This window comes from Pollicipes pollicipes, unplaced genomic scaffold (genome assembly GCF_011947565.3).
Source record: "Pollicipes pollicipes isolate AB1234 unplaced genomic scaffold, Ppol_2.1 Scaffold_3216;HRSCAF=3773_pilon_pilon_pilon, whole genome shotgun sequence".
Taxonomy (NCBI): domain Eukaryota; kingdom Metazoa; phylum Arthropoda; class Thecostraca; order Pollicipedomorpha; family Pollicipedidae; genus Pollicipes; species Pollicipes pollicipes.
This window is the reverse complement of record NW_023596251.1, coordinates 1,927,323-1,933,322: the sequence shown is the minus strand read 5'-3', so window position 1 is coordinate 1,933,322 and position 6,000 is coordinate 1,927,323. Positions and strand designations below refer to the sequence as shown.

At 49.6% G+C, this 6,000-nt stretch overlaps 1 protein-coding gene across 1 annotated transcript in view; it reads left to right on the top strand.

The window, feature by feature from the left end:
* The first annotated feature begins 305 nt into the window (after positions 1 to 305).
* Positions 306 to 6,000, top strand: part of LOC119090971 (uncharacterized) — a 47,830-nt gene continuing 42,135 nt past the window's right edge. Inside the window, exon 1 of the mRNA XM_037213696.1 lies at positions 306 to 354. The gene's annotated coding sequence lies outside the window, so the exon portion shown is untranslated. The remainder of the gene's footprint in view (positions 355 to 6,000) is intronic.

Here is a 6,000-nt window from a genome sequence, read left to right as displayed (position 1 = left end):
TTTTCTTGCCTTTTCTCCTCCTCTTTCTTTGGTGTCAATGCCCATCGGCTTCTCTCTGTTACATCCCTTTTCTGGCCGCCTCCTCTGCCCAGCCAGCGTGCCCCCTCCCCCGGCCGCTCCACCCCGCCAGCCTGCGCCCGTCGCCTCCCACGCCCCCGCCCCCCGTGCGGGCACCTGTCAGAGCTGCGGCGCGGCCGCCAGGGGGCGGGGCAGACGCCGGGAGCCGCAGGATCAATAGCCGGGGCCCGTGCCGCTCTGGGAGAACGTCGGCGCGCTGCCGCCGCCCCAGCCACTCCGGCTCCAGGCGCACTCTGAGCGGGCACCGGCGGGACGCAGTCGGACGCACCACGACAGGTCAGCCCACAGCGCGACCGACGCGCCGCGACCAGGCGGGCCGGGGCTGGAGAGGGGTGAGGCAGGCCGGGCAGGACTGTCTGGCGTGGGTGTCTGTGATCTGTTCGGAACAGGGCACCTCACCTCGCGGCGCTAGTGGACAGTTTAGAGCGGCTCGCCTCCAACTGAGGTTGAGCCCACCGGCGCGCCTTTTTGTATTCAGAAGCGCGCGGGGCACCTCCGTTACACCGATGTTCTGCCTCGCTGCGGCGTGGCTGATCTGCTGACCATTAACTCGGTCATGTGCCGTGGTTTATTTAATCGTCAGCTGGCAGTGTTAGACACGCAAAGGGTTACCAAGCGGCTCCGTGTCAACACCACATCCCCAGCTGACGGAAGCGCCCCCAAAGATCCAGACCGCGCTTCAAAGCAGGCATCTTAGAGGCGATGGCAACATGTTGGTGACTTGTCACGAAATGTAACTGTATGCTCCAGATCCTAGTCATTAGGCATACATGACCTCCAACCTGGGGCTTAGTTGGGTCACAAGGGCCCTGATACATCTATCTATATCTGTGTATCTCTGTGCAGTGTTTTGCATTGTATAGACGAAAGGTCAAAGGGTTAAAGTGTGCGTGATTCAAGAACCATGCAGGCAGTCATAGAGATTTGTTATTGATTTACATGGAGTATTCAATCTTTTTTGTACTTTTTCACTTATTTTTAGGTTAGATGCGTACTTTTTGATCAGTATTACTATTTTTCCCGAAATTCTTCTGAATAGTTAAGCATGTTGAGTTGAAGTAGCCGCTCTTGCAGGAGAAATACCATTTGATTCCCGGCTTTGAAAGTAATTCGCTTGACCACTTTGACCAATCACAATGTCAATTCTTTGAAAGAAACACATTTCATTCGCCTTGCTTTTCCCAACCTGTTTTTCTGTAATGTTTGCAACACACCAATGTGCCAATCAGGCTGCGTAATAAAAGCTGAAAAGCTTGAAAAAGCTGAAAGCTAGAGAAGCTTGAAATACTGTTTAGACAAATCTACATGCAAACATGAAGCTATTTTCCCGAGAATTCAGCGGAAAGTTACACTATGGCTTTGATCTCTTCCCTATGGCGTTTACCAAAGTGTCCCTTTTTGAGGCGCATTTTGACTTTGGAAATGGGAGTATAACATGGCCCATAGTGACACACTGGCTCAAATTTCAACCAGTCAGATTCTCCGTAACAGGCCATTGCTGCCGCTGGGCCATTCATAAACGTTCTTTTATTCGCACCAGTAAAGGCGTGCTCTGCAGTTGTCATGACGACGGCTGTCGCGACTGGAAGGAAGAAGGGTTGTGCTGCGCTATTATACCCGCTAGTATAAGACGTAACTAGCCTTGAGGTTTCACTTGAGCAGGGTTTTTTAATATGGCTCAGAGGCTGTACACATATTTGAACTCTCTTTTCCTCGCTGTCGGATTTCCGCCGGCTTATTATCCCTACCCGGGTGCTCCGCCTGCTGTCCCCCTCTTGCCATTTTTAGAACTCAATGTTTCATGTGTTTATGCTTGCCAGCAGCCCCGCGCCGAATACAGCGTTCGATGCAGCGCGACGGACCCAGGAAAAAGCGTCGATCGTTTGGCCCGGGCGGCTCTATTTGCTAGTTTTGTTTATGTTTGCGGGTCAGCACGACTTTCGGCGCGGCCAGCTACCCCCCCCCCCCCCCCCCCGCCCCTCCCCTCCCCTATCACCACCAAACGACACCACTGCAACCACGAATTGTCGACAGCAGCACGTCGGTGGCAATAGGCGAAGTAGTGCCTTCGACAGCGGACCTCGCCACACAGGTGCGCAGAATTAAATCCGGAGAAAGACATCGACCTGGCCTTGGCATGCTACCTGGAATCAACACGCGTCAATCTGACGGAAAAGGTTCGGCATTGATGGAAGATGCCTCACATAAAGCATCCTTCCGACTTCCGACTTCCGGCTTTTTGACAAACTCCTCCGCGTGGAGAGAGGATGCAACAACTGGAGGAACGTGGCAATTATTGCAATGTTAAAGTCGTAGTCACTGCCAGGACGCAGCGATTCCACTATATGGCAAAGCGATCCCATCTTAGACCGTCGTCCGTTTTCTGGGCGTGCAATATGATCGCCGCCTAACTAACAAAGACCATATAAAGGCTTTGCGAGCCAAGTGTTTTAAAACCCTGAATGTCTTGAAGTGCATCGCATGTACGTCATATGGTGCGGACAGGAAAATGTTCTTGCTACTCTATCGCCCTCTTATCAGAGTCAAGCTCGATTTTGCTTCTTATTTGTTTATGACGGGGCTTGTGAGTCGGAAAAACGCTCCTTGAACACGATACATCATACTGCCTTACGCATGACAAGTGCATTCAGAACCTCTCCGGCAGCGAGCCTCCTTGTTGAGGCCCACCAGACCCCTTTGTCCACTAGGACAAAGATACTGGCCATGAGAGACGCCTGTAAATTGGCACAGTTCCCCGATCACCCAACATACAAGTGGGTTTTCGCTCGCAGAACAATACGCATGCTTCTGACTGGGAGAGGACATCGGATCGCACTTTTCGGTGCGAGGATGTTCATACTTTTACAGGAATTTGGTATTCGCACACGGTATGTGATCCGTTGGGAAATTCCTGAGACCCCTCCTTGGAAGCTCTACCCACCAGCCGTGGATGTCTCACTTGCCCATTTCGCGAAGAGGCGGCTGTCGCCGGATGAGTTTCGGCTGACGTCTTTGGAGTTGATCGCGTCATACTCGGATCACAAGAAGACCTACACGGACGGTTCGAAAGTGGATGCCGGTGTTGGATGTGCTTTTGAACATGGTCCCGTCACACGGCCTTTTGCTTTGCCTGGTCACGCATCGGTCTTCACATCCAAGCAAATAGCCATTCTCAAAACACTCCGTTTCATAGAAGTTGACAGTGACGGTCAACACCTAGTTTTATCGGACTCTCTTATGGCACTGCAAGATTTGGATTCATCACATCCCATCGTTCAGAACATTTTAACTCTTCTCACTACGCTGTCCCGATCGGAGAAGCAGGTGGTGTTCTGCTGGATACCGAGCCACGTTGGCATATCGGGTAATGAAGTAGCTGATGCCGCAGCAAGGCGTGCGACACACGCCACTCACATAACTACTGTGACAGTCCCGGCTAACGACCTATGTGCAGTAGTATCTGCATCCATGTTGAAGCAGTGGCCAGCGAATTGGGATGCGCATGCTGCGAATAAACTGAAAGAGATAAAGCCCCGGTTGGGGCCATGGGCGTCCAGCTGTCGTAAGGTGAGGCGGGATGAAGTGACGCTATACCACCTGAAAATAGGACACGCATACACAACTCACAGATACCTGTTATGTGGGAAAGACCAACCGCGATGTTCTCGCTGCGGGGATCATTACATCGTACGACATGTCCTGATAAATTGCGCCCACCTCGCATCAGAACGCGTGCGCAATTTTGGATCAGGATCCGTGCGCCAAACGCTCTATGCTATGATGGGAGACGACTCGAGTTTAGTAAATGACGGACACATTTTTAGTTATCTTGAAGACATATAATTATATGGCGTATGTCGGACATGGCCTTATCTCTTCAGTTTTGCACGCATCTGTTAGATAAAATGTAGGTTATGGGCGTCATATGACCAATGTAGTCGGTGCACCCCAAAGCCCAAGGCATCATCATCATTGCAATGTAATAACTTATGTGCAATATAAACGACATACATCATTCCAACATCTCATCACAATATTTTGATAACAGCTGTGTTATTCATAGCAAAATATAGCTAGCCCTGAGAAATATTCGATCAACTAAAGAACGTTCACAGGCGATGTGCTGCACTTTAGGGTGAGCGGTGAGGCCTGTCAGAGGGCGGCGTCAGGTCTGTGCCATCTGGAAAAATTGCGGTGGTGTCAAACCCTGTGACTTGAGACATAGTGTCGAGGAATGACATTGGCACTCGAGATTAAGTGCATTTAGTTGTGTTTCTTGTGAACTGCGATCATATTTTTTTCTCGTGGGAGAGAGATTGGTTTGTTTGTCGTCGTCCAGGACAAATCACGTGGACACACCAGCAGGTTGTGCTTCGTTCTTGCACTTCCGCACTATGACAATCCGATCATGTTACCATATTCGTCATGTCTGGTGGCTGTATTGGATTATGACACGCACCATTTCGACTATTTCCAGCTATTGCACCTTTATTAAATTAACCATATTATCAAGCTCTGCTTCAACATAGCAGGTTTGTCCCCGTCTTTGGGACGTCTTTTAACTCGGGTTAAGCGGGGAAGTCTTTTGACTCTGGCTGCGCGGAGGCGTTTTTTAGCTCTGGCAGGGCGGGGGCGTTGTTAGCTCTGGCTCGGCTGGTGCTTTCCCACCATCATTAGATGAGGGGCTCTTGCAGGCCTTTCGTGCTGTCTCGACAGGTGAGCAGGCTGGAGCCAGGGCCGCATTGGATAGCTCACTCCAAGCTGTGGCAGATTAGTGGGATGAAATATCAGCGCAGGTGGCATTTTCTAGGTCAAACAAAGTCAGCGGAATAAGATTGGTGAGTGTGGTCTTCGGTTCTGACTGCACAACTAAGTGTGCTGGGGGAAACAGAATTGTGCTGCACTTGGCAAACAGAAACATACATTGTTAGTGAACGATCAGTGGGTAACATGCATTGTTCGTGAACAATCAGTGGGTGTAATCTTTGACATTTTAAATCAGGTCAAGCGGGTCGGGCATTGTTCCTCACCGGTATTCTCAATAATTTAGTATGTTGTAGCAACTAAACAGACAACGCTGGCAAGCGCTTGTCAAATCACATCAAATGTTCATGTATGTGAGCTGAAATATGTCATCAGGTCATGAAAGGTAAAAGTTATGATTGTCATTGATATAGCTCGTTAAATACTGCATCACGGGTGGGGCGAAACTGCAGACACGGTGTCCAAATTCGATTCGACGCAAGCTGCAACATCATTCGCTTCACCACCCACGTTCCTCCTAACTCATATCTCTCTTCGCTTGCTGCTGCTTCCTGCGTTTGGCTTATCATCTTTCGGCTGCAATTCAGCACCTTCATTATCAGCTCAAGTACGTTGCTGCGTCGCTCCTGAAAGGATTAGGACAACCTGTGGTAAGCTGTATACGACAAATCAACAACTAAGGGGGCTTTTAGATCTCGGCCTGCAAGCATGTGAGCCAAAAATAAACAGATGCTAATCAAATAGTGTTCCACGTTCGTATGGGGTTTTGAGCTCAAATAACCATCTTGAGGATCATTCGGTGCAGTTCCCAGACCTGTGCTTCTTAAGACCTAAACTGTTCTGGTTTCTGCGCTACACACCCGCAAAGATGTCCAGATACTTCGCGGAAACCATTTCAGGATCATCCAGACACCCATGGCGTCATAATGACGTCATTCAAATCCCCTTATTGCTTTGCCGATAAGGAGATTAAGATCAAAATAGCATAGTTGTCCAATCGTTCATATCTGGCGTTTGTGAGCGCGTTTTCTGAATATAACGGTCGCCAGTTGGTTCTCAATCAATGTTAGGTACGCAAGGTACGATGACGCTTTTAAACAATAAAGCATTGAGGAGCATATTTAGTAAACAGAGAAATGGTGTTGTTGAGAGCAGCTT